The sequence below is a fragment of the Jaculus jaculus genome, chromosome 4 (genome assembly GCF_020740685.1).
Source record: "Jaculus jaculus isolate mJacJac1 chromosome 4, mJacJac1.mat.Y.cur, whole genome shotgun sequence".
Classification (NCBI taxonomy): Eukaryota; Metazoa; Chordata; class Mammalia; order Rodentia; family Dipodidae; genus Jaculus; species Jaculus jaculus.
The window spans coordinates 6,392,443-6,408,466 of record NC_059105.1 but is presented as its reverse complement, the minus strand read 5'-3'; the positions used below and the strand labels follow the sequence as shown (position 1 = coordinate 6,408,466).

Below are 16,024 nucleotides of genomic sequence, written 5' to 3'. Positions count from 1 at the left end.
GGCCTTGCCTGCTTTTGCATGACAGTATATCTAAGTAATTCCAAAAGTTGTTGATCTGGGGGCTGGGGACATTTCTGAGATGTGAAAAGCACCTACTATGCAAGCCTGAGGAGCTGAGATGGTTCGAGTTTGACTGGAGAGCACCCATGTGAACAGCTGGGTGTGGCCATGCATGTGTGTAACCCCAGTCCAGGGGCAGGGGGCAGAGACCAGAGGACGGTTGGGGCTTGTTAGTCATCAGCCTAGTGAAAACAATAGCTTTGGGTTCAGGGAGAGACTCCACCTCAAGGAAATGAGCACACGAGTAAAAAGAGGACCCTGTCCGCACATTTTCTGGCCTCTGCATGGATGCAGGCATCTGCACACACATGCATGCGCTACTCACAGTTTGCAAAAAAGAAAAACAGGCACAAATCCGGGGTCCTAAACCTTCTAGTGGTAAAACAATTCAGCTATCTTCATCTGAGAAATCAGAATCTCCCAAACTCACCTATCAGAAGAAGCACTTGCTAAAAAGGATGCACTCCTAAGCCACTCTGGAAGGTATTTCTTTTCTTTTTTAAAAATTCTGTTGGGCTGGAGAGATGGCTTAGCGGTTAAACGCTTGCCTGTGAAGCCTAAGGACCCCGGTTCGAGGCTCGGTTCCCCAGGTCCCACGTTAGCCAGATGCACAAGGGGGCGCACGCGTCTGGAGTTCGTTTGCAGAGGCTGGAAGCCCTGGTGCGCCCATTCTCTCTCTCTCCCTCTATCTGTCCTTCTCTCTGTGTCTGTCACTCTCAAATAAATAAATAAATAAAAAATTCTATTTATTTATTTGCAAGCAGAGAGAGAGAGGGAGAGAGAGAAAGAGGAGATAGACAGAGAATGGGTGTGCCAGGGCCTTCAGCCATTTCAAAGGGACTCCAAATGCATGCACCCCCTGTGCATCTGGCTTACTTGGATACTGGGGAATTGAACCTGGGTGCTTTGGCTTTGCAAGCAAGTGCCCTAACTGCTAAGCCACCTCTCCAGCCCCTCTTGGAGGTCTTCCTAATAAGCAGCTCTAGTGATCGGACAAATCTGGGCAACACCTCCCAGCCGTGGTTCTCACTCTTGACCTCCTGCTAGAACCTCTCAGGGAGCATCAAAAGCAACAGCAATTAATGTCCAGTTTGTTCTGGAAACCACATTGTTACTCTGATTGCAAAACTCAACCCCAGTCTAGTGATGCCAACATTCCCAAAGTTGTCTCAACCATGAATACATTTTAAAATCTGTCCAATGGATACTAATATGTAACCACGGCTGAGGAACATCACACCTTTGTTTCACTAGCTGGGGGCCATCAGCTGACCAGGCTGGGCAATACTGGCCTCAGATCCCACCTTGGAAGAGATCTGCATGCAGTTGACAAGGCTGTGCTTAGCGCAGGGTGGTGGAACCCAAAGCTTTCTGCCTACTGGGCAGTTTCCTTCCCCACTCCCTTCTCCCATGGCACTACCACCAATAAAAGCACCTTAAAATATTCTCGCGGCTCTTTTTCTCTGTACACTTGGCCATGGAATACCAACTGAAAAGAGACAGGATGGAGCAAATCCACCTGCTCCAAAAATCACTTATGCAAGCCCATTATGTGCAAAAATGCCCTGACCCAACCAAGTGCCCCATTTTTGTTCTATGTCCCATAATCAACGTCAGTAAGAATCACTCATACTCACACCTGTGAACTCATTTTGACAGTTTTCTTTAATTAATGATGAATGACACTACAGTTCTAAGTACCAGACAGAATCAAGGGGTGGGGGTGGCGGGAAGTTTAAAACAAGCATAACACTACAAAGGAAATTTGGAAAAGTGAAACACTTCTAAATGAGAAATATAAACCTGGCCTGGCGCCCGTTACATATATACATGATACCTATGTTGTCCACATATATACAGTAGATGTTTTGGCAGCAATCCAGACCACGCACTGGTCTTCTGGACACAGACGAAGTAGCACCACGAACAGCACCGCCATCGTAGGATGATAAACCAAACGGCACGCATGGCCGACGGAAAGACAGATGGCATCCATTTGGCCCACCCTGTAGCCAAGAGACGTACGCAAAGTACCGCAAGAGAAATTGTTCTGGAAACTACATTCTTCGATGGCAAAGTTCTACAACGGGCAGGGGTCGTGGGGAGAAACAGCCAATGCTAATGACGTGTATGCAAATACACTTTCCTGGGTATCAAATGCGAGCCATTACATGGCACACCAGTTAACAAGGGACATGGGAGAGAGACTTTTAAATAGCTGGCTAATGGCAAAATCTCTTGTTGATGATATCACAAATACTGAGTCACTGACAACCTGGGGAAGAAAGACAGCTCCTTATCCAAGTCTTATATATATTTTTTCTAATCACATTTGTTCATTACAAGCTCTTTGCTAAGGATTAATTCTCAGGAGTAGGGCCAAACACTTCCAGTATCACTCAACTACCTCCCCGCATCAAGTTCGGTGCTGCAGTTGCCAACAGTGGGCAATGGTCATCCCACACACCAGCTGAGCCACACGTTCTAAAACTACTTAGTAAATTGATTTACACAGCGATCAAATGATCTACTTGATCTCGGGCTTGGCTCAGAGCTGACCAAAAGCCCAGTGTCTAACCTTTGGTATCGTCCTAACTACAGGAAGGCTGTGTTGCTTTCCAAGACTAAGCCCATATATCAGGATGGAGGCCGCTCTCTCAGTATGAACAAGGCTGTATTTCCTCATTTTTCCAGAAGAACACAGTTCTTCCTTCAAGTTTCTCACAGCCCCTAGGAGTACAGCATTAACTCCTATTAACATTCATGCTGTCTTGGTAACACGAACCCCATCATCTCATTGCTGCGATCTCTCATATAGAGTTTCCACCTCATCGCCTTCACATGCCTTCAAAAAGTCCCTCTTTCCACCATGGAGGTCTTAATTCCCAGGGTCTTGTTTCAGAGACTTGTGTGATGGTCTGGCCTACAGTGCTCTTCCAGAGCAGCATGAGGCAAACACGGGATCGCTGTCACCCACGGCAGAGACCTTCACGTCCACCCGTGCCATTTCCCTTCACTCTCACCTGTCACTGTGAGGAGCCCCTTCCTCTATTTCTAAACCAACTGCTGTCAAGGAGTTTCCAGCTACATGGTATATTGCATCCAGGATAGAAGATTGAATGAAAAGGGGCTTCAGTACTGTAAAATTCACTTCTCACAGTATAATAAAACTGTTTATCAACTCTGTCTCACATTTAGAAGACGGCTAAGAAACATGAGCCTAGGAAAACAGTTTTTTTTTTTAAAAAAAAGTCTCTACTTCTAGGTAGATTTTGAGTAGAACCATTTTTGGCAGTCACTAGATTAGCAAAGAGAGTCCCTGACCTTTGAAGACACAAACCTGGAAAAGAGTTTTAAAATCTCTACTTCTACCTAGATTTTGAGTAGATCCATATTTGCAGTCACTAGATTAGTTAAAAGAGTCCCTGACCTTTGAAGTTAGCATGAAACAGCCACACATGTAACATCACTACTGATTTGTCATTATTGACCCAGGTAGTTGATTATTAATGTATCCTCCTCATCTTTGGCTGGTTATAAGGCTGTGCTCTGGCCCAAAACAAAGAAACCATCAAAGCCAGGGGAACATACTTATACTTCGACAAAGAAGAATTTTAAAACTCTGCTCAAGTCTCCAAGAAAGAATGCTATGAAAGGTTGGCCTCATGAAGGAAAAAGCTACCAATTTCTAGGTTAACCAGAGGCCACTAGAACCCCATTAGCATAAGCCCTTGGCTGGCTGGCAAATACTTTTAAATGGATAAAAGCCAGCTCTCTCCAATGGGAACTGAACACAAGGACTTTAGCAGCAGCTGTGGTCAAAGTAAAGCCTTTGAGCAGCCAGCCAGAGCACACGGTTTCAGCCTGAGTACCAGCAACTTCCAGTCTTAACTCAGCAGAGATTGATACTGTAGTCAAATCCCACTCAAGAAACCCCAGATTAGGATTTCTACCTTTGTGCTATTTGACCCAACAAAAAGTCAGAGGTATAGAGATCAAGAGACAGATCTGCCAATCTGTTCTCACCCAAAATAATAATCCTACATGCAGAAGTATCTTGGCAAAGCATATTCAAGAGAAACTCATGAGGTTATAACCAGCTTTATAGGAGAATAGTTAGCAATGCTGATTTCTCTGTAATTATTTATATTCTCAAGGGAAGAGAGCAAGGTAGCGTTTGCTTTCTTCTTACACTAGCAAGAGTATGAATCAGAATGTTGGAAAAATGAAAAATTATCTTTGAAAGTCTTTTTCTTCACATTTGTAAAAAGACAACTTTCATATCAGATTTTCAAAATTGACAGAGTATTTTACTAACGCAAATGATGACATTTAGCAAGTCCCTTTAAAACAATGGGTTCTTATGTCTTGAGACGTATTTGTCTTAGAAATTGATGAACATGCCATGATTAAGATCCATTAACAATGCACGCTGCACTCTGGTCTGTGAGGTACATGCCTTCTGATTGAGTTAACAGGAACACGGCCTCAGCAGGTGAGGGGTCTATTTATCTCCACTCTCACTTAAGTAGACCGAGGGGCCCTGACCCATGCCCAGGGCAGCAGCCATTGCAGTGCTCTCTAAGCCTGGCCTTTTCCTTGTGGCCACACCCGGGGAGCTCAACCCTTCCCAGAAATAAAATGCTGCTCCTCTCGACAGCGTGGCTGGCGACGCCTCATACCGAGTTCGTTTTGGCTCAGAGGGAGCCTGACCACGGCAGCAATTCATTGCACCCAGCAAAACAAACTTCACATTCTGCACGCAATGTCTTCAGGCACATTTACAGCCATTTCTACTTCACAAGGAAAACAGTCCAGGACGTACAAATTTTCCTAACAAGAAAGAGATGAGCATGTTCTCTGCGGGCTGGATGCCGCAGTAGCAGGTCATCTTGCTTCCACGTGCTTTCTGTGCACTGTGTTTTCACTAATCACTACTAGGCCAGCACCCATCAGGGAAAAAGGGGCCGATTATATTCAGCTAAATAATGTAACACTGGAAGTCCTCAGAATACATAAGAGTCTAAAGGAAAGTGACATGTAGCCCTGGTCATGACTCAAAATAATAATAATAATAATAATAATAATAATAATAGAAAAAAAGAAAGAAAGAAAAAAACAAAAGTACATAAAGAAAGAAAGATAAGAAAACCTGGAATTTTAATTTCTGGTTAGCAAAAACTCACTTATCTTAACATCTTTCTCACAATAATGCAGGAAATGATATATGATATATGATTTATGCACAGGAAAAAAAAGGTTGGGATGGAGCAGGAAGCTAACAGAAATGGGGGTGGGGAGAAGAAAGGATCAACAGTATCTAGTTTATTATGAACAGAAAGACATTTCCAGAATTTATAAACACCCACATTATGCATTCCAAAGAGAGCTTAGAGTTGCAGGGATCGCCCAGCTCTCCTCCTCTTTACAGTATATACAATGGAAGATAGTGATTTCCTTTTCCTGCAGTTCAGCTTCCATTCAATTACCCATTTTAAGCTGACACTTGAAATATCCCAGTAGAATATACCCTTCTTCACTTTCATTAATGTGGTCTATTGTCTTACAGGAAAAAAAAAATAACAAAATTAAGATTAATTCTTAAAAGGAACTCAGCGCAACATCGAGTTTATATTACAGGAGATAGTATCAGCAAATATAACTATACAATTGAGAATCATCTATGGCACTATGATTCTGATTATATTATTTTTTCTGAATAACAACCTTAAAACAAGGATCATACCCTAATCTACTCTTTTAAGCCTTGTTTTAAGCGTTTGCTCCACTCTTTACAACAGAACACTGTATACCTCAGTTCCACATCCAAAAAAAGATGTGCTGTAAGAAAAGTTACATTTTCATTAAAAAAGTACACATATAAATCAAAACCTATGTTAAATATTTCATACTCTCTCCACCCAACGTGAACAGTTCCATACGAAATAATTTACAATGGTGCTTTGTAGAACACAGTTTCAGCAGCAGATGAAACATTTTGTAAATGCAGTGAGAGTAACCCATTCTCTCGTGGCGTGGTGGTGGGCGCAACCAGCTCATTGCGGCCAGCGAAGTCCTTAAGGTTCACGATGAAGTTTATGCAGACTCGTTGTCCTGGCGTCACAGTGCTTTTTGTGCTTGGCACAATATAGAACGTGCAGTTCAGTCAACGAACTCCTGAGGATTGTAGAAAGTAAACAAACTGAAATGGATGCATCGTACCATCTACTGAGGAGGAAGATGTGAGGTCCTGGTTGTGAATCATGAAATAGTTTGAGTCTGGGTACCCATGAGTTAAAGGAGGATTTGCTGAGGTCATTTAGGTCTTCATTCTGGGAAGAAAAAAGAAAGAATTTGTTACCACGAGTATCTGGAAATATGTATTCAATTGCATTTTGGGAGTACTCATTTTGGTTTTAAAAAAAAAACCACCTTATTTGTATGTGTATGTATATGTATGTCAGAGGACAACCATGGGATGTTGGTCCTTTCTTTCCACCTTGTTTAAGACAGGAACTGTCATTGTAGTTTGCTGCCAGAAAGTCCAGACTAGCTGCCCTGTGAGCTTTGGGAATTTCCTGATTCCATTTCCCACTGCCACAGGCACATTGGGATTGTGGATCCCTGTGCCACTTTGCATCACAATTCTGTGCGCTGGTGAGCCAAGCCCCGTAAGCAGGCTTGCAGAACAGGCACTTTTAACCACCAAGCCATCTCCCCAGCCCCCAAGCATGCCTTTTAAAAGGGTGGCTATATCAGATCAACTGCTTCCAGGCACAAGCAGTGCTGTGTAACTAAACAAAATCAACATGCTGTGTTTAACTTTTCTTTTTCCTTTGAAAATGTAAGCATCTAAAGCAATCACAAAATGAAAATAGTCACTATCAAATCAGTAAACAAAATCAATGTGATCTGAATGTTTCAGAGGTTTGGCAACAAGTAAATAAAAATTTTCTTTGAAGAAAAGTAGAGGTTCTAGCTATCATGTAAAGACACTATAAAGTACAATGAGGAAGTTACAATCAGTCAATGCGCGACCTTCTTTTGATTAAAAGTCACTGCAGACATTAGCGTTTGAAGTTACACAGCTTAACATTACAGGATCTGAAATCAATTTTTAATGTGACATTGTTTGACATGAGAATTTTAGATGCAAAAAGCGACCCAAGCAAAACAGACTTGGTTAATCATTAAATAACAAAAGAAAGGGATTCTGATTTAGGTCTTAGAAATAAGTTATTTAGGCAGAAGCACAGCATGACTTCTGTGCAATTCAAGAAAACATATTTCAACAGGGCTATCTCTAAGTCTCATTCAGAGAGACGACCTTTTGTTAACCTCCTGAATCACACTTTGCTCTCAGGCATTACATCAGAGGGTCCTTCAGAAGTCCTTATTTTTCATGCACTCAAAAGTCAATCTATACATATCAATATTTATAGAGTGTCCTGACCAGTCTGCAGCATAGAGTAGATTATCATAAATACTTGTTGAATACATAAATGGGTGTGTTAAGGACCACAGAGGATTCAAGCCTGAATTATGCTGTAAGCATTGCCTTCTAACAATTCGAGGGACTTAGGCAAGCTTTGTTCACATATAGACAGACTGCAAAGCAAACAGGTGAATGTCCTGATAGACAGATGCATGGGGGGGGGGGGGGAGAATTCTGAGGAACAGACAAGAGAAAGAATATTAGGGAAGTACCTTGCTGACACACTTGGCTAGATCTGGAAGACAAGGAATAATGTGGGGAAGTAAAAACAGGGATTTCCTTTTCCTTTTTTAGTGTTAGCACGAGGCCTGCCACGGAGTAGGTATTTAATAAAGGTAAGCTGAAAACACGACAGACATAAGCATCCTTGCCAGTGAAGATATGTGTTAAAACAAGCTGCAGGCGTGAGGAGAGATCAGCCACACAGAGGCCATGGCAAGGATGTGGCTGGCTTCACAGGACTGCCAGGGATTGCGCACAGGAACTAAGTCTACACACCTACGGCAGGGTGATGGTGAAAACCTCGAGCCACTGCCCAAGAGTCTAAGTATAGGACAGCAAGAAGTTGCTTTGAGACCCTCAGCAAGACCTGTGCCAGCTACAAGTAAAGTAATGGTTTCTAAGACTCACAAGCAGAAATCCCTCTATTCCTTTCCCTCCCTGGTTTTCCTTTTTTAAAAATTTTTTGTTTATTTTTAATTATTTACTTGAGAGCAACAGACAGAGAGAGAAAGAGGCAGAAAGAGAGAGAGAGAATGTGTGCACCAGGGCTTCCAGCCACTGCAAACAAACTCCAGATGTGTGCACCCCCTTGTGCATCTGGCTAACGTGGGTCCTGGGGAATTGAGCCTCGAATCGGGGTCCTTAGGCTTCACAGGCAAGCGCTTAACCGCTAAGCCATCTCTCCAGCCCCTGGTTTTCCTTTTTAAGACAAGGTCTCACTAGGTCGCACACAGTGGTTTTGAACTCACCATCTTCTTACCTCAGCTCTTCTAGTGCTGGGATTATAGGTATGCATCACCAAGGTTGGTCTGTCCTTTTAAAGGGTAAACAGCTGTCAGTATTTACATAACAGCTTTCAAAGAAGTCAAAGGACCAAAGTGGAGGATCAACGTTTATGAGGGAATTTCTGTTTACTTTAAAATATTAACTCTATGTCTAAAAGGTAAAGAAGCTTTTTTAAAATTAAAAAAAAAAAAAACTTACTATAAAAACATGGCTGGGCGTGGTGGTAGCACGCCTTTGATCCCAGCACTTGGGAGGCAGGTAGGAGAATCACTGTGAGTTCGAGGCCAGCCTGAGACTACATAGTGAATTCTAGGTCAGCCTGGGCTACAATGAGACCCTACCTTGAAAAACCAAAAACATGGCATGGAGATGCCAAAGCAAAACCAACAAGAGTATCCCAGGCCTCTCCCTTTAACTGACAGAGAGACAGGGCTTCTGCTCGTGGTGACAGGCCAGCCATTCTCCCAAGGGTCCTCAGGGTGCTAACACCCCAGACCAGGACTCCAAGGCTTTTGTTGACTTTTGAGACTTTTTCTGGAACTCATATCAATAGGTTTCTACCAGAATATCTACAGCTGGGCACAGCTTCATAGCTCCAGGCCTAAAATTAGGCGAGAGGGCCACACTGTGTTAAAGGACTTGTGACAAGTAGGACAACTGCCAAATATACAATAGGGGAAGCAGAGGGTACGCGGCATGTTTTTCATTTCATATCTGGCTGTCCTCCAGGAGGGCTGAACGAACAACGTAGGACAGGAACACCGTGTACCCAGGTTTATCATCACACATGCCAACCTTCACAGATCCACAGGGCAGAGGCTAGGGCCCGTGAGAGGAGAAATAAAAGCCTGGCCTCAATATGTGCTTACGTCTATGGCTTTGGGCCATGAGAATCCACCCTTACAAGCACATTCAAAGTGCCGGAAATAAAAAGATAGAGCACTCTCATCATGTATTTCTTTGCAAAGTCTCCGCATGCTTCTTTTAAAAGCCCTTTATTGTAAATCTGGATTGTCACACATCTTTGACACACGTTCCTATTGGTGCCATGAACTAAGGGGCCTAGAAAGAAGTGGCAGCACAGGCGACTGAGGGCATGAGGCAATGCTGCCACGGCGGTGAGAACAGACGGCTACCAAGAGTCCACACTTCACACCTGCTGCCTTTGTACAATGGTGTGTTCATGTAACTGGACGTCAGTGTAATGACATGGATTTTTTTTTTTAATTTTTATTTATTTATTTGAGAGCGACAGACACAGAGAGAAAGACAGATAGAGGGAGAGAGAGAGAATGGGTGCGCCAGGGCTTCCAGCCTCTGCAAACGAACTCCAGACGCGTGCGCCCCCTTGTGCATCTGGCTAACGTGGGACCTGGGGAACCGAGCCTCGAACCGGGTCCTTAGGCTTCACAGGCAAGCGCTTAACCGCTAAGCCATCTCTCCAGCCCCATGACATGGATTTTTAACAAACATCCCATGTGAGAACTGTCCTTCACCAGGGCCACGGTGCAGACTGCACGCTTATTCCAATCATGCAGCCACTGTTTGCAGCAGCTATAGAATGGCTGCTCAAGTTCCCATGCACTCTGCAAAGGCCTTCTCAACTGTGGGCATATTCTTTTCCGTGGTCTCTAGAGCAGCAAGTTTTAGCCCTTAGAGAGCACATTTGATCTTTGGTGACAGCCAAAAAGCTTTCAGAACCCAATGTGGAGAACAAAGGAGCCCACTGAACATGGTAACGTTCCCAGCAAGGTAGTGCCTGAAGCCAAAGGGCTCCAAACCTGCAGTCACAAAAACACAGTTACTTTGATGTGTGAGATGTCTAAAGGCTTTATAGACAGACGCTGCTCAGCTTTACAGAACTTATGGTCACCTCTCCACTGCCTTATTGCTCCATGTTTGCACCCAGGAAAGGCTAAGCTGGAATAAATCAATGCACACAAGAAAAGGCTTAGATCTATAGGCACATGTTTTGTTTTTAATTTAGGGATATGTTTTTTTTGTAAAAAAAAATGCAAAACCTGGGCTGGAGAGATGGCTTTAGTGGTTAAGCACTTGCCTGTGAAGCCTAAGGGTCCCAGTTCGAGGCTCCATTCCCCAGGACAGTCAGATGCACAAGGGGGCGCACGCACCTGGAGTTCGTTTGCAGGGGCTGGAGGCCCTGGCGCGCCCATTCTCTCTCTCTGCCCCTTTCTCCTTCTGTCTGTCACTCTCAAATAAATATATAAAATATATTTATATATAATATAATATATAATATATAATATATAAATATATAAAAATAAACAAAAATTTTTAAAGTTTTAAAAAATGCAGAACTACGCACACTAGGTTCTCCTAGTCCTTCAATTCAATAAATGCCTATGAGTGATGACTACAAATGCACTGAGAAAAACTGGGATCAACACCAATGAAGCTGGTAGGCACACATACATTTAGTGCACTGCGCATGCACAACCTCACTGGACGGACACCAAGCGTGGAATAGCCACTGCCACTGTGCTTCTTTACACACACAGAAGCTCACCAGTCACATGTTCACATCGGAACCCAAAGCAACACATTTCCTTAACAGAAGATGCTGTACAAATATCCAGTGACGCTATCTGAGATACAGTCTCTCTAGTTACAACATCAGGGAAATAACCTCTGAGCCCAGAAATATGAGGCACCTGTCATGAGATTTAGTAGCAGGAAATTACATTCTGACAAAATTTCATCACCACATCAGTGTCTATGGTACCCTTCTTTGAACATCTTCTTGTAAGATTAAACCCACCTAACTCTGCTGCCAGAAATTTGAAAAAATGTAATCTTTAAAGTAAATATCAATTAATCCAACATTTAAGTGAAGCTACTTAAGACCTATGGATTTTTGCATGATTACATTCAGAATCTACCCATTAAAACGATGCCTACTAGAGCCTAAAGGTAAATAAAGCTTTTTACCCTCCTTCCACACTGTTTTGGTACCGTGATCACTTTTAACTGTGAAAGCTAAAAGCAGCACAAAGCTAGACAGAAATCACACAGAAGGGTCCACAGCCTTTCGGCAGGGCACTTGTAATCAAAGTCACTGACAAGGCGTCTAGGCCTGTATCATGTTTTGAAATTTACTGTGATTTTTCTAATAAGGTAAAACATAGTAATAAATATCTGATTGGGGTGTTAAGTACTTTTTACTTTGACTACTGAAATAGGATTTGAATATTGCAAATTGCTTGGCTGTTGTCACATACTAAAATGTAGCCAGAAAGTAATACTAGAAAAAAAGACGGAAAGTTATGTGTTTTCATCACAAAGATCTTACACTATAGATTCAGATATAAAAATTCATATAAATAAAATTCCCCCACAAGGTGTAAAGGTCTGGAAATGTAGCTGAGTAGTCTCAGCACAGTTAGTCGTCCAAGGTTCAATCTCCAAGACCGCACACACAAAAAAGGTGTCAAAATAACATATTTCTCTTTCACTTAACATAATTTATATATTTGTATAATCCAGGAAACTGTAAGCAAGAAGTATTTAGAATTCCAGGCACTCAAGGGCAGCTGCTATTCAGTTGTTCTGATTTCAAGACTGACATGAGCACTTCAAACTTCTATAATTCTGTATTCAATGTCAAGAGAAGTTTTAAAAAAATATTTTATTTTTATTTATTTATTTCATTAACAGAGAAAGAGGGACAGAGAGAGATTGATAGAGAGAGAAAGAGATAATGGGTGGGCCAATGCCTCCAGCCACTGCAAACGAACTCCAGACATGTGTGCCCCTTTGTGCATCTGGCTAACATGGGTCCTGGGGAATCGAACCAGGATCCTTTGGCTTTGCAGGCAAACAGCTTAACTGCTAAGACATCCCTCCAGCCCAAAAGAAGTTTTTAAAAGAAAGAAAAAGAAAAACCTCCAAAGAATACCTTAAAGTGTTCTCATTCTGAAAAACATGGCAGTGAGAAGCTATGTGAAATGTTAACCCGTTTTTGAACTCTTTTTTTTCTCCTTTACCCATCCACCCTCCCAATTTGCTGTATATTGTTGGAAAGCAGGGAGAGCCCCTGGCTTCCTGGTTTAAGTTTCCAAAATCTTGCATAGTAAAGGGAATGACACAGACAAAACGCGTGGAAAAGCCAAGATGGGACAAGAATTATACCGGGGAGGAGAAAAAGGCTCCCTTTGCCAGGGTGGGGCAAGGCGGGAGGACATGAATGCAGACATGTCTGTTGGTGGCATCTCTGAGCCTTGTAGGATGGTGGCCTTGACACCTGTGGCAGCATTCTGTTCAGTCTCCTCGGGTCCATTAGCTTTTTATTTTACAAAATCACATCTAACTACATGCCAGTACCCCCACACTTCCTCCTCCAGCTTTCTCCCTGGTATTGCCATAATTGGTTCATGGTACCACTGATTTAAAGATCATATCATTTAGAGCGTGTGCCCATTACTAGTGCTGATAACACACTACCAGAAAATTCACGTGTGTGTGCACACACATGTGTGTGCGCATGCACAACACTGGGTGTCCAGTCTCATTTTCTACCTTGCTCGAGGTGGGGGGGGGTCTCTCATTCTTCACTGCTGCATGTGTCAGGCAGGCTAACTGGCCTACAAGTTCCCAGGCTGCTCTCCTGTCTCTGCCTCCTTTCTCACCCAGGCACACTGAGGTTACAGGCGCTAGTTCAACAGCCTTGGGCTTTTATGTGGGTGCTGAGGATCTGAACTCAGGCTTGTACAGCAAATACTTTATCCACGGAGCCATCTCCCAGTCCCAAACTCTGTTTCTAAGCATCGCTAAATCTAACAAATGAGTGCAATACATCAAAAATATTATTAAACATCAATATTCACAAGCACCTTCATACTTCTGGTAGAAAATGGGTATTACGTGTTTTAACACTCGCACTATAAACTGCTAGGTGAATAAATGAGACCATTGATCTACTTGTCAGGAAAGGAATTTTGTGGCTGAGAGCTTGGGTTTTACCATCTGAGACAGTTTGGGAGTTGAAGTAGGACTATCACGGTCAGTTCCATTAGACACAACAACCATCCACTTAAAGAAAAGCTGAATTCAGAGAGAATCTGTTCACTCCCTACAAGGTACCCTTTGGGAAGTGTGGAAGTGAGCTGAAGCTTTGGACTAAGACAAGCCAAAGCAGTGGTGGCAGGGTGGCCTCCATTCTGAAGCCGTTTGACTCTCACCACCAAAGCAAAGAAGTCCAGTTAGGACTGCAGGAGAGCTCAAGCAAGACTGTGATGTCTGCTGCTTTCTGTCAGAAGTGGAGAGCCATCTTAGTGAGCGAAAGAAAGCCAAGTTCTTCTCAAGTCAGCCAGGATCACAGTGGCAAGATTGTTTTTGTGGTTGTAAACGGCAAAGGGTGATGAACCAGCCCAAACCAGTGCCTTAGTGGAGCTCTTTAAAGAGCACTCTTGCCTCTGCCAGTCAAATGGGAGAGGGCTGGTGAAAATAGCAAGGTTGCTGGCCAGGCCTTCATGTGCACAAGGTTGCCAAGAAGAAAATCCAGGGACAGTTGCCAACGTGTGAGAAGCCATCTCGCTCCAGTTCCCCTTTTGTCATAGCAAAAGACCTTCTGGCAGGGCTGGTGACTTTGGGAGACCACCAGTGAAGAAAGGCACACTTCATTAGAAGGAACGAAGACCAAGATTGACCTAGAAGGAAGCCATCAAGCCTGTGTGCTCTGCTGCGGCCTGAGGTGAATACTGTCCGTTCTAGGGGTAAAAAGCAGAAAAAGATTCTGGAAATTTTTAAGATGTTTAAGGATGATAAGATTGGTTCACACAATGAAGTCTAGTTCTTAATAAGTAAATAAATGGGTCCCGTCAATAATTTAGAACTCTAAAGAAAAGTTCAAAAGTTTTAAACCCCCCAAACTCTCCACATCAGTTATTTTGCCTTTTTGGGGGGCTGCATATGTGTGAGTGTTGTGCTTGTGTGTATGCATGATTGTGTGTGCTTCTGGAAGCTAGAAGTCAACATCAGAGATCTTCTCAATTGCTCTCCACCTCCCAAGTGATGGGATTAAAGGCGTGTGCCACCATGCCCAGCCACCTTATTTTTTAAAATATTTTTTGAATGTATATATTTATTTATGTACGCGAGAGCGAGAGAGAGTAAGATAGAGGGAAAATGGCACGCCACGAACTCCAGCCACTGCAAACAAACTCCAGACACATGCGCCGTCTTGTACATCATCTTGTTTACGTGGGTCCTGGAGAATCGAACCATGGTCCTTAGACTTCGTAGGCAAACACCTTAACCACTAAGCCATTTCCCCAGCCTTCTACCTTATTTTTAAAGACAGGGTCTCTCAATGAACTGGCTGCTCCCTGATTTGGCTACATTAGCAAGATAGCGAGTCTAGGGGATTCTGTTGTCTCCGCCTCCATAGCACTGGGATCACAGGGGCGTGCCATACCCGCTTTTAAATGGATGTTGAGGACTTAAACTCGGGCCTCATGCTATGCAGCAAGCCATTTACCACTGAAATAGTTCCCTAGCTTCACTCTTTTTTCCAGTTGATGAGAAGCATGCTAATAAAGAGAATGGGGTTAATGTCACCCCAGTTCCCTTCCAAAATGCGAAGCACAATATTGCAGTGTTTCTTCCATCAATATCATGATATGCCCACATACATGATGGACCAGAGTAGGGCTCAGAAGAACACTCTGTCTACAGTTCACTCCTGATCAAATGTATGGGGGCAGGAAGCCTTTTGTGTCCATGGGGATTGTATCAACAGCACGTCTTACCTGACAGACATTACATTCCAGTTTTGAAGCCTGTACCACAACACTTAGTGGTTTATGACTTTGTTTGGTTGAAATGGTCAGAACTCAGGACATAGGTTCCATAAGTCTGGCCTGGATACAAACTGGTAGGCTTAAATTATCCCATAACTTTCTTTACAATGTGGTATAGAGAAAGTAAAAAGGGTCTGTAATACTGTTTCTTAATTAGACAAAAGGGAGTGAGACAGACCTATTCCTACAAGGTTTGTTTTTCTCTTAAACACTAGATTTCTCACACATACTCTCAGCCAGGAGTCAGATTGCTTCGAGAAAGCAAGTTCCTAATTGGTTATCTGAGTCACTGTCCGGATACCCCAATTGTTTCCCAACTCTCATCATTTTTTCCATAACAGCTTACAAACAGGGCCCTGAGCAGACATTCACACAGCCCTGGGTCTGCAGAGAACTGAGGTAACTATCATTAGCACCCCTGACATCACTTTTGGCAGCTGGAGAGATGGGGAAACCTGTGTTTAATCTATTTCCTACACACCACAAATGTTAACCAGAGTCCCAATAATATGGTTGTGGTTGGCTTTATGGAAAAACCTGGTAATACAAGAAACATCTATGGAACCGAACAAGCATCTTTCAAGAAACCATGGATTACCTCAGCAGTGTGACCCTGACTCCCTTTCCATAGGTTGTTTACATC

General features: G+C 43.1%; 1 protein-coding gene across 1 annotated transcript in view; it reads right to left on the bottom strand.

Moving 5' to 3' along the window:
- Positions 1 to 1,707: 1,707 nt before the first annotated feature.
- The window catches only part of Irs1 (insulin receptor substrate 1), a 67,913-nt gene continuing 53,596 nt past the window's right edge, over positions 1,708 to 16,024 (bottom strand). Inside the window, exon 2 of the mRNA XM_004662872.3 lies at positions 1,708 to 6,392. The gene's annotated coding sequence lies outside the window, so the exon portion shown is untranslated. The remainder of the gene's footprint in view (positions 6,393 to 16,024) is intronic.